This window comes from Mus musculus, chromosome 17 (genome assembly GCF_000001635.26).
Source record: "Mus musculus strain C57BL/6J chromosome 17, GRCm38.p6 C57BL/6J".
NCBI classification, from domain to species: Eukaryota; Metazoa; Chordata; class Mammalia; order Rodentia; family Muridae; genus Mus; species Mus musculus.
The window spans coordinates 21,949,819-21,962,097 of NC_000083.6; the positions used below are offsets into that span (position 1 = coordinate 21,949,819).

At 39.6% G+C, this 12,279-nt stretch overlaps 1 protein-coding gene across 8 annotated transcripts in view; it reads right to left on the reverse strand.

Annotated features, from left to right (window-relative positions):
* The window catches only part of Zfp942 (zinc finger protein 942), a 35,544-nt gene that overhangs the window by 22,859 nt on the left and 406 nt on the right, over positions 1-12,279 (reverse strand). For 5 of the 8 annotated variants that reach the window (XM_030250076.1, XM_030250073.1, XM_030250077.1 and 2 more), the window contains exon 2: positions 4,070-4,235. The gene's annotated coding sequence lies outside the window, so the exon portion shown is untranslated. The remainder of the gene's footprint in view (positions 1-4,069; positions 4,236-12,279) is intronic. The other 3 variants (XM_030250078.1, XM_030250074.1, XM_030250075.1) reach the window with 1 other exon arrangement.

A 12,279-nucleotide genomic window follows, 5' to 3' on the forward strand; every position in this document is an offset into this window, starting at 1 on the left:
CTTGATTTCTGTTAGTAACTTCTTACGTTTGCCTTTAACCATCTGGTAATCTCTGGTATTAATGTTCTTGCTGTCTCTGGTTGGAGCTTGTTCCTCCTGTGATGCTGTTAGCCTCTGTCAGCACTTCTGGGAATCAACTCTCACCTGAGTCCCAGTGGTCAGAGCACTCTCTGCAGGCAATCTCTCCTCTTACAGAGCAGGTGTCCAGAAGTCTGGAGCTCTGATCCACTTCCTGAGTCCTGGGGTCAGAGTCCTCCTGTAGGCAGACTCTCCTTTGGTAAGGAAAGTGTCCAGGGGTCTGGGTCTCAGCTCTGCCTACTGGCTGAGGATGAAGGCCCGACAGCACCCTGTCCAAGAAGCTCTGTTGCTTCTGTCACCCACATGCTCTCCTGTGATCACAAGGTCCTGGATTTCCTAGGGGTTCTGCTGCGTGGAGAGTCATGGAGAGTCCTCTGCGGCCCTCGATGCCCTTGGCCACCCTTTTATTTACAATAGCCAGAAACTGGAAACAACATAGATGTCCAGGAACAAAACAATGAATAAAGCAAATGTGGTACATTTACAGAATGGAGTATTATCCATGTGGTTTCTTTAAAAAGACATAATGTGAAGGGTGTTGGTTCTTTAATTTCTTTTTCAGCCCATGTATCATCTGTATAATGGAAGGCGGTTGATTTCTTTCAGTTAATTTTATACCCAGCCATACTGCAGAAGTTGTTTATCAACTTTAGGAGTTCACTGGTTGAATTTTGGGGGTCGTAATGTGTACTATCATATCATCTGCAAATAGTGATACCTTGACTTTTCCTTTCCAATTTTTATCTCCTTGATCTTCTATTGATGCCTTACTGCTCTAGCTAGAACTTCAAGTATTATGTGGAACAGACAGAGAACAAGTGGGAAGTGTTGTCTTGTCCCTGATTTTAGTGAGATTGCTTCAAAATTCCCTCCATTTAATTCGATGTTGGCTACTGGTTTATTATATGTTGCTTTAATTATGTATAGGTATCTGCCTTGAATTCCTGATTGCTCCAAGTCTTTTACGATGAAGGGGTATTGTATTTTGTCAAAGAATTGTTCAGCATCTAAAGAGATGATCATATCATGCTTTCCTTTGAGTTTGTTTACATAGTAGATGATGTTCATGGATTTTTGTACAATGAACCATCTCTGCATCCCCGGGGAGAAGCCTACTTGATCATGGTGAATAATCGTTTTGGTGTGTTTACGAGAATTTTACTATTTTTGTGTCAATGTTCATAAGCAAAACTGGTCTGAAGTTCTCTTTCTTTGTGTGGTTAAGGTATCAGAGTAACTGTGACCTCATAGAATGAATTAGGTAGTGTTCCTTCTGTATCTATTTTGTGGAATAGTTTAAGGAATATTGGTATTAGCTCTTCTTTGAAGGTCAGGTAGAATTCTGCACTAAAACCATCTGGCCCTGGGCTTTTTTTGGTGGATAGGATTTGAAGATTGCTTCTACTTCCTTAGGAGTTATGGAACTGTTTAGTTTACCTGATCTTTAACTAACTTTGGTATGTAGTATCTGTCTTGAAAATCATCCATTTCATCTAGATTTTCCAGTTTTGTAGAGTATAGGCTTTTGTAGTAAGAATATTTCATCAGTTTCTGTTGTTATGTCTCTCTTTGCACTTCTGATTTTGTTAACAAGGCCTTTGTTGACATAGCCTCCAGGAGAGATGGGGATACCAACCCACCTTCAATAGTTTCAACCCAAAATTATTCCTGTTTAAAAGAAGAGCAGGGGGAGGGTATAGGGAACTTTCGGGACAGCATTTGAAATTTGAAATGTATGTAAAGAAAAGATCTAATAATAATAATAATAATAATAAGAAGAAGAAGAAGAAGAAGAAAAAGAAGAAAAAGAAGAAGAGGAGGAGGAGGAGGAGGAGGAAGAGGAAGAGGAAGAAGAGGAAGAGGAGGAGGAAGAAGAGGAGAAGGAGGAAGAGGAGGAGGAGGGTCAAAAATAGAGCAGAGAATGAAAGAATGGTTGACCAATGACTGGCCCAACTTGGGATCCAACCCATGGGCAGGCACTAAACCCTGATACTGTTACCCATGCTATTTTGTGCTTTCAGACAGGAGCCTAGCGTGACCAGCAGCTGACTGAGACAGATACAGATACTTACAGCCAAGCATTGGACTGAGGTCAGGGATTCCTATGGAAGAGTTAGGGGAAGGAATATAAGAACTAAAGGGGATGGCAACCCCATAGAAAGACAACCATGTCAACAAAACTGGACCACTGGGATCTCCCAGAGACTAAACTATCAACCAAAGAGCTTACACAGACTGGTCTGAGGCCCCAGGCACGTATGTAACAGAGGACTGCCTAGTCCTGTAGAGAATTGATGCCCCAGGGAGGGGAAATGTCCAGGGGAAGGGTATCCTCTCAGAGGTGAAGATGAAGGGGGAACTGGGAGAAAGCAGAACATTGAGATGTAAATACATTAATAATAAAAATATTTTTCAAAAGTAGCATAATGAAATATGCAGGTAAATGCATGGAACTAGAAAAAATTCATCCTGAGTGAGGTAACTCAGACCTAGAAAGAATACTATGTATTCACTTAGATGTGGATATTAAGCTGTTATGTAAATGGTAATAAGCCTATTACATCCATAGACCCAGAGAGGTCTAGGGAACAAATAGGTATCCTTTAGAGTGCAGAAGAGAACAGAATTAAATTGGTGGTGGTGGTGGGGGTAGTGTGCAGAGACTGGAGCCAGGTCAGGCCAGGACGAGGTAAGGAGCAAAAGAAGAGATAGTATTGAGGGAGGCAATATGGGACAAATAGTTGGAATTGAGGGGCAACCTTTTAGTCCCCCAAGACTCGAGAGATATATGCCAGTCTACTCTCCCTGTTCCTCTGTTGTAGAGGGGGAAACTGTTTCGAGATGAATGTCAGATGCAGGCTAGAAAAGAATAAATTATATAATCAACAAATAGAATTACAAGCCCCTCACCCCTGTTCAGTTAGTAAACTGGAATTATGACCAGCTGTTTGGCCAAGGTGACTTCTCCACAGAGATTCACAGGCATTACTCCTTGCTAGCTGATATGAGTAGGCTCACTTATATGCACTCTAGGCCTGGGACCATTTAGGCCCCTTGTCCATAGGGCCTGGAGAGACTGTTTTACTAACGTTCTTAAAACAAAAACCAACTGAGACTCTCTTGGATTTTATACTAAGGGTGCTAGCCAGTTTAGACAGAAAAATAACAGATGCTACAGCCAAAGCAATGCTCCTAAAAAAATCCTAGGAAATAGGTAAATAAAATGAATATATGTAAAGAAAAATCACAGACCAGCTGCCATGATTTACAGACATGAGTACTATTTCTTAAGTTATACTGAAATGGAAGGAAAGCTGAGTTCACACCACGAGTACGACACAATTTCAATATTTACAAACTTAATCAATGTCAGAGACCAAAGATGTGGATGCAGTGGGAGAAGAAAAATGACTATGTCAATAGATACATGAAAGCCTTGTGGTAAAGTATCTTTAGAACAACAGCTCTAAAGAATGTGACGACAGAAGGAATATACCTCAGAATAATAATGACAAAGAAACACAAAGCTAAAACAAAACGTATAAAAAATGAAAAAAAAAAAGGGAAACTATAATTATTCTACTCTAACCAGGAACAACTCAACATAGTATATCAATTAATCCGCAATTCAAGAGAAAAAAAGTCAACAAAAAGGAAGATCTATGGACCTTAACAAGGGATTTCAATACTGACATTTGCTACATGTTCATAGTCAGCCAGATCCTGCTTTTAGTCTGGATTAAATAAACTTTATTTTCAATGGGCAACAGTCATTTCAGAGTCTCAAAACTAATCAAATACTGAGAATAACCAACTGCTTCCTGTGCAGCCTATAACTGGAAATCTACATTACCACATACAATATTTTCCACAGTGGAATTGTCTAGACTCCTTAATTAAAGAGACACTGACAAATGCAATTTCATGTCTTATACTCTTTCTACTATCACCTGACACCCACACCATACCTTGCTCAATCCCTCAAACATACCTGGATCCTTGGCTATAGTCTCCTCTGTCTTCATCACCCAGGGCTCTTAGTTCTCATTCACAGGTGAGCAGAACTGGCTGAGCAGTGGGAGACCTGCATGTGGGAAAGAGATTCTTCAGAAAGCACCGGGAACGTTTCATGGAACAAAACTGATAGATGCTCACACCTGCCAAAAGGATAGACATAAAGGAAAGAGAAAATATGACAAATGTCTATTTTATTATAAGGATTTCACTTTATTCTGTGAGATGTGGGATTCATTCACATACACAGTTCACACTCAAAGTTGTTTTTCCCTGAACTCTGAGGAAGAGCAAGGGAGACTGCAAGAAAATTATTCTGACCTACAACATTCAGACTGTTGCACTCCTCCTAAGTGAGGTCTCTGAACAAAATCCTGAGTGCAGGGTCTAGGCATTTCTACTTCTGTAAGAAGTCCACGGTCAACCAATCATGAAATGAAAACAAATCAGTTAAGGTACATGTGCATGGACACAGTGCTTTTTTTCTAATGTAAATGAGCAATCATAATTATTAAAAAAGTGCTAATTTTGTGTTAATTAAAACTGAGTTTTCTAGCTAAAAAAAAAAAAAAAAAAGATTAGCAAGATGTAATTCACATGCATACTAGGCTGGCCAAGACCTTATTAGGTCTCAAAGAAACTCTGGATAAACTGCTAACTCGGGTGCCCATTAACATATCTAATAGGAAGGAAAGAGAATATGTTCATATTGGTGAAATCAGCCAATTCTACCCAGATTAGAATATATTAAAAGCAAATTTATTGGGAAGCTGGTCTTGGTTGAGTTCACTGGCCCCAATGATTGATGCCAGGGGAGTTGCCATAGGAGTGGAGGGGGAGCATGGGAGAAAGAGCAGGCTTATAGAGAGAAGAAAAGGGGGAGGAGGAACAGAAGGAAGGAAGAGGAGAAAGAGAAGGAGGAGGAGGAGTGTTGTGGGAAATACTAAAAAACAAACTGGCACGTTCCCACAGTTTTGCCTCTGCCCTGGCGGGCTGACTTGCATGCACTGGCTTGCAACGGCCGACCTTTTATCTCATGGAGATTGTGATTAAGAGCTCCAAATTCTCTCAATCCAGCTCCATAGATTCCCACTGGTGGGTCCCACTGGCAGGATGTTACCAGGCCAACCCTGTGCTTCAAATCTCCCACATCCTTTGTGATGCTCATCTGGCAAACCCACGCTTTGCCAATGTACCTTTCTCTCTTGAACCTAGGCGATCCGTGGTGTGGAGGAAAATGCAATACAAACTTAGTTCAGAAACAATGATAACTCAATCTCTGGGTGCAACCCTGAAAACCTAAACTTGTAAGCCTTATTAAAATCCGATTCTTCTGGTGGTTGATCCTTGCAGATCTGCCAGGATACAGAGAAACTCTAGCAGCTACATCTTACCCATATGCTGTCCTGGTTCCAAAAGGGCCTGACTCTCTCCTGTTTCCTCTCTTCCTCTGTCCAACCCAAAAGTCCCCTGTACTTACCCAGTGATTTTCTCATTAGGGGATTGGTTCACAAGAACAGCACCAGGCCCATCCACAACAGAGGAGGAGGAGGAGGAGGAGGAGGAGGAGGAGGAGGAGGAGGAGGAGGAGGAGGAGGAGGAAGAGGAGGAGGAGGAGGAGGAGGAGGAGGAGGAGGAGGAGGAGGAGGAGGAGGAGGGAGGAAAAGTAGAGGAAGAGGAGGAGGAGAAAACCAAAATATCTGGATTTTATAAGGAAGAGCCTCTAGTGGAAGGGCAACCTAGTTGCTGGGCTGAAAAGTTAGGATTGAGGGCAGGGCCTCTCAGGTTGGCAGAACCCTGAGGTCAGGTCTGCTTTAATATGTAAAGTATGCACCTCAGTCCATTGTCCTGGGATCCAAAACCAAACAGTATCAAAGGGGACAGACAACTTTGGCTAGGTATTTTCTTGGCTGCTGCTTCCTCTCTTGCCCCCGACTCTCTCTTCCCTTCGTTTCTTTTGTTCAACTCCTCTCTCTTTCCATTCACATCCTGGTTCACTCTGGACCCTTACTTTATTAGTCAGTCAAGTCTACACTAGTCATCTTATTACTACTTCCTACAAAACTCTCTGTGGATTCCTATTTCCTTGGCCAAAGGCATAGGCAAATGATGAATGGGGGAGTTAAAATGCAAGGATGAATTTGAATTCAAGCTTTGTAACTGCTGTAGTAAAGACAAATCCTTGTGCAAACTACACATACTGCAAATGCCCTAAGATATAAGGTTGGAAACTACTCTTGTTAGCATTCCTCCTAGGCTCTACCCCACAATTACCTGGCAATAGCCACATAGGTCTGGCTTAATATACAAGGGGCTGTTTGGCCACTACTCACTTTCTTATTGTCTCTAACCCTTCTCTCCCTGAACCCTTTCCTCCTTCTCTCCCTGCCCCCTTCTCTCCATGTGTTCCTGGCAGGCCTCTTCTCCCTTCTACACTTCTATCCCTCTAGCCCCACTCCCTTCTCAACTCTCTTTCCCATGTCCTAAATAAACTCTATTCTATTCTATACCTGTCATATGGCTCTATACTACATCTGTTGTATGGCTATACTTAAGAGGGAAAGGATGCCTCAGCATGGGCCTGCTGAGGGCTAAGGCACCCTCCCACCTCAACACAGCTGGAGCTATCAAACATATCCTTGGCCCTTTCTCTTTTTTATAAAACACAACAACTTTAGCATCCATAAGATAAATGGAAAATCATGTTAAACCCCAAGTCACACGATCTCAACCTAATTGACAATAATAAGATATTCCAAATAGAATTGTGAGAGCTGAGAGCTGCTTCCTTAGGAGCAGCTGTTGGAAACACAACCCTGCTTCCCTTCTGCCCTTTTCCCAGTACCTCATTTCCTCTGACTTGGGAGGTTCCAGGGCCACCCAGCTGTGGTTCTTGCTGCAGCTCAGCTGTGTGCTGACTTTCCTCCCATAGCTAGGAAACTGCATCTTTGAATAGTCTGGGAGTTTCTAGACAGAACCAGGCCTGGGTAAAATGTCTGCAGTTAGGGAACACATGGCTTACCCAGGTAGTAAAGGGAATGGAGGAGTTTCCTATCACTCTAGCCTGGATTTTTGGAGCAGCTCTCCTAGACCTCCACAACACAACCCTATTACAGAAGCTCTGAACTTTTTCAGGCTGGAGTCTTTCTCTTCCTTAATTACCTCTGTAGAGTCCATCCAACTACTTTCTTTTCCTCTTCATTCTTCTGGTCTAAAATAGTATCCCTGCCACTTGGAGACCATTCTCTCCTACTGAGATACAGGCAGCCTGCCACACAACTCCAGCCACCAGTCTCCTTTGGACTTTCTCCATATAGACTACCCATACACTTTCTGACAGCCTAGACCTGTACTGGATCTAGTAGGGCACTGTATCGCAATATCTGAGCCACATAGTGAATACTCTGGAAGTCAGTGAACTCTCAACCAATCCAACCCTAGTGCAGAATTCATCCTGTGCTGTAGCTTTCATCACTAGATGCTGATATTGGGGTAGTGCTGCCTCAGGAAAAATTTTATCTACTGGAAGCATGCTAAAGGAGCTCTAATATGCAGAACAGAAAATCACTTTTGAAAACTCAGTACTTTATGGAGAAGCTTGTGGTTGTCTAAGATGCAGAAATAAACAGTGTGTTTGGCTCAGTCTTAAAGAATTCTGTTATACCATACTCACAAACAAATGGAAACTGAACAACTCTATATCATTAAAAAAAATAGGTTAAGACAGAAGTAAGAAACAAACTAAGCCTGCACAGATGTCATATTAGCAACTGAGGAGGAAAATGAAAACTCTCAAACACAAAAAGGTAATCACACCCCCAAGAGGAGTAGACAGCAAGAAATAATCAAAGTCAGGGCTAAAATCAATAAAATAGAGATAGAGAAAAAGACAAGAAATCAAAGGAAAAGAATTGGTTTTGTGGGGAAAAAAAAAATGAAATCAACAAGATAGAACAAGCCTTATCCAAACTAACTATAGGAATGAGAGAAAATGGCTAAATTAAGAAATTCAGACACAACAATGGGCGCATAACAACAGACATGCATAATCCAGAGACTCATAAAACATATTAAAAACCCCTACTCCACTAAATTTTAAAAATCTAAAAGAAATGTACAGTTAAATCAATAGGTATCACATCTTAAAGTTAAATCAACATCAGATAATCAAATAGACCTATTTAACCCCTAGTAAAATAGAAGCAGTCACTAAAAAATTCCCACTCAGATGGAATTTGCCCAGAATTCTATGACTTTCAATGAACAGTTAAAATTTGTGCTCCACAAATTATTCCAAAAGAAAAAGAAGGAAAAATTTATTTTATGAGGCCAGTTACCCTGATACCCAAACCACATAAAGATGCAACTAAAAAGGAGAATTATACACCCTTTCCCTATGAACATACTTGCAAAAATACTCATAAAAGTACTTGCAAAGAATTCAAGAACACACCTGGAAATCACCGATCATAATCAAGCAGGATTTGTCTCAGGGTTGAAAGGATAGTTGAACATACAAAAAACAGCAAGTATAATCTACCACATAAAACCAACTGGGAAAAAAATGACCATTTTATTACCCGTACAAAGGTCTTTGACAAAATCCAACACCATTTTACCATAAAATCCCTGTAGAGATAAAATATACAAGAAATAATCCTAAATATAATTAAGGCAGATTACAGCAAGCCAAGATCAAATTAAATGAAGAGAAACTCAAAGCAATTCCACTGAAATCAGCAACAAATCAGACTGTTCAATCTCTCCATATCTATTTCATAATAGTACTTGAATTCTTAGCAAGATCAAGAAAACAGCTCAAGGAGATCAAGATGGTAAACATTAGATTACAAAGAAGAAGTCAAACTCTTATTTGCAAAGGATATGATTTATACACACACACACACACACACACACACACACACATATACATATACATATATACACATACACATCCTGAAAAATTCCACCAGGAACCTTAAACAACTGAAAAAAAATTTCCCCCAAAATAGTTCAATACAAAATAAATGCACAAACACCAATAGCCTTCCTATATACAAACGGCAAATGGATTTAAAAAAAAATTAGGAAAACAATACCTTTCACAATATCCTCAAATAATATAAAATATGTTGATGGCATGCAAGTGAAAGACTTGTATATAAAAACTTCAAGTCTATGAAGAAATGAAAGAAGATTTTAGAAGATGAAAAGATCTCCCATGCTCACAGATCAAGAGGATTAAGATATTAAAAAAGGACATCCTAACAAAGGCAATCAATCTACAGATTCAAGGCATGTAACATCCAAATTCCAACATATGTCTTCACAGGTTTTTAAATAGATAACTTCAATATTATGTTAATGAGAGAAAAAAGGGAAAATTGCTAAAACAATCATTAACAATAAAAAAAATTTCTGGAGTTCTCACCTTTGCCATTTTCAAGTTTTCTTTAAAACTACAGTATAAAAACCTCAAAATATTGGGAGAAAACCAGCCACATTGATCAATGAAAATGAACTAAAGACCTAGACATAAATATACATGGCCACCTGGTTTTTGATAAAGATGCCAGAAATACAAAATGAAAAAAAAGATTTCCCATTTTCAACTAATAGTGCTGGTCAACCTGGATGTCTGTATCTAGCAGAATTCAAACGGATCCATACTTATAACCCAGCACAAAACTCAAGTGCAAGTGGATCAAGACCTCAACATAAAACCAAAGACATTGAATCTGACAAGAGAATAAAAGTGAACATACTGTCACAGAAGAAGACGTTCTTTAAAACAAAAGAAAAAAATAACATAGGTGCTAAGAAAAACAACTAATATATGGGACTTCAGGAAACTGAAAAGTTTCTATAAGGCAAAAGACACCATCATTTGGAGAAAGCAGCAGCCTACAGAGTGTAAGAAGATTTTTACCAATTCTTTTTATTTTATTTTATTCTGATGCAAGTACATGGGATTCTTTATTCAAGCTTGTGAGCTTGGGCCACAAACTTTCCTGATGCAACAGGATATGAAAAGTAACTACGAGGTCTAGGGTTTCTATATCCAATAGAGAATTAATATCCAAAATTACAAAAAGAACCTAAGAATCTAGCTGTGAAAAAAAAAAAAAACAACAACCAAATATACAATTTATAAATGGGTTGCAAATCTAAACATGGAATTCTAAATGGAGGGAACTCAAATGGCCAAAATATACTTTAAAATATTCAACACTTTTAGCCTTCAGGGAGATGCAAATCAAAACTATTTTGAGATTCCATCTTATAATCGTCAGAATAGCTAAAATCAACGTCACAAGTGAAAGCTTATGCTGATATAAATGTGGAGCAATAGAAACATCCCTCCATTGTTAGAGGGAGTGCAAAATTGTACAGCCACTAAGGAAATCAGTGTGGCAGTTTTTCAAACTGATGGGAATCAGACTACTTCAAGATCTACTCAGTCCAGGGCATATACCCAAAGGACACTTCAATCTACCCAAGGACCCTTGCTAAACCAGGCTCATTGCAGCTTTATTCACAATATTTAGAAACTAGAATCAATCTAGATGACCTTCAACAGAAGAATAAATAAAGAACATGTAGTACATTTGCACAGTAGATTATTACTCAGCTGTGAGCAGATCTAGCTGAGCAGTGGGAGGCCTGTATATAGGAAAGAAATTCTTCAGAATGCACCTGAAACTTTTCATAAAACAAAAATGAAAAATGGTTACACTTGTCCAAAGGAGACATGGAGGAAGAAAGAGAAAATATCATGCCAAAGTCTCGTTTTCTGTGAGGATTTCATTTTACTCTATGAGATGTGAGACTCATTCATACACAGTTCACACAAATGCAGAGTTGTTTTCCCAGGACCTCTTAGTAGGGGCAAGGAAGACTACAAGAAAACTATTCTGACCCACAGAATCAAGGCTGCTGCACTTCTCTAACAGGTCTGTGAAAAAAAGCCCTGACTCTAGGGTCTAGGTGTTCTCACAACTACAAGAAGTCCAAAGTCTGAGAAACTACTAACAACAAACTATGAAACAAAAATAAAAACAAAATAAAACAAAACAAAAAAAAATAGTTTGGTCACATGTGCGTGGACACAGTGCTTTTCTTGAACTAAGGAGACATTTTTCTGATGTAAGTGAGCAATCACAGTTATTCAAAAGATGCTTTCCTATTTTTAAAAACTCTATACTGACTTTTCTATCTATAAAAACATCTTCCTCTCACAGCATGCATACTGGGCTGGACTATATCACAAGAGGAATGGCTAACTTAAGTGCCTATTAACACATCAAAGTCGACATTTTTGGCTAGAAGCTTTCCTGGCTCCTGGTTTTTCTCTTGGTCCCTCCCTGACCCCCATACCTAGTTCAGTCTGGACTCTTCAAGTGGCCTCTGGTTGTTTTCTGGTTCATACTGTAAAACCCAAAAATACCGTGTAAGCACCACCTTCGCAAGAACCAGGTACCTTCTTGGAATGCTGGGAGTTTTAGTTCTTGAGAAAATTGCAAAACCTCATGCATGGGAAAGTATGGTGGCCTATAGGTTTGTCTTTATAAAGCTCTGGAGCATGTGACCAAAGTCCATCTCTTGGTTAGTATTTAACAACCCTTACTCAAATGGTGGAATTGTTTGTTTGTTTGTTTTCTCCAGCTAATCTGAGCATTATCATGACCTACAATTAACCTTCTCCTCAGCCACACCTTTGGACAGTCATCATCTCATTTTCATTCAGCCGTAAGGTGTGATGTTAATAACTAAGCATATGAAGACACATGTCTGAATGCTGTATTTACATCAAAGAGAGCATGCATCTAAGATGGAACTCTAACGGGGAGCAAAACTTTGGTCAGTAAAACTTAATGTTTACAGTCATAATTTTGGTGCTTCGTAATGTATATTTTCTGATTCACTCAAATGTGTACTGGTTCCTCATAAGACTAATATCTACAAAGCTCTCTGGGAATGCCTATTTCCCAGGCCAGAGGCCACTCTCTCCTGAGTAGGCAAATGATGGGTCAAGGGAGTTAAGAAATCTAAGTTCGAGAAGCTTTGTAACTGCTGTAACAAAGAGAACCCCGTGTGCAAACTACAGTACTGCAAATGTTCTACGACACTATTTTCGGAAACCATTCTGGTAACCATAAGATAAATGAAACAAACAAACAAACAAAC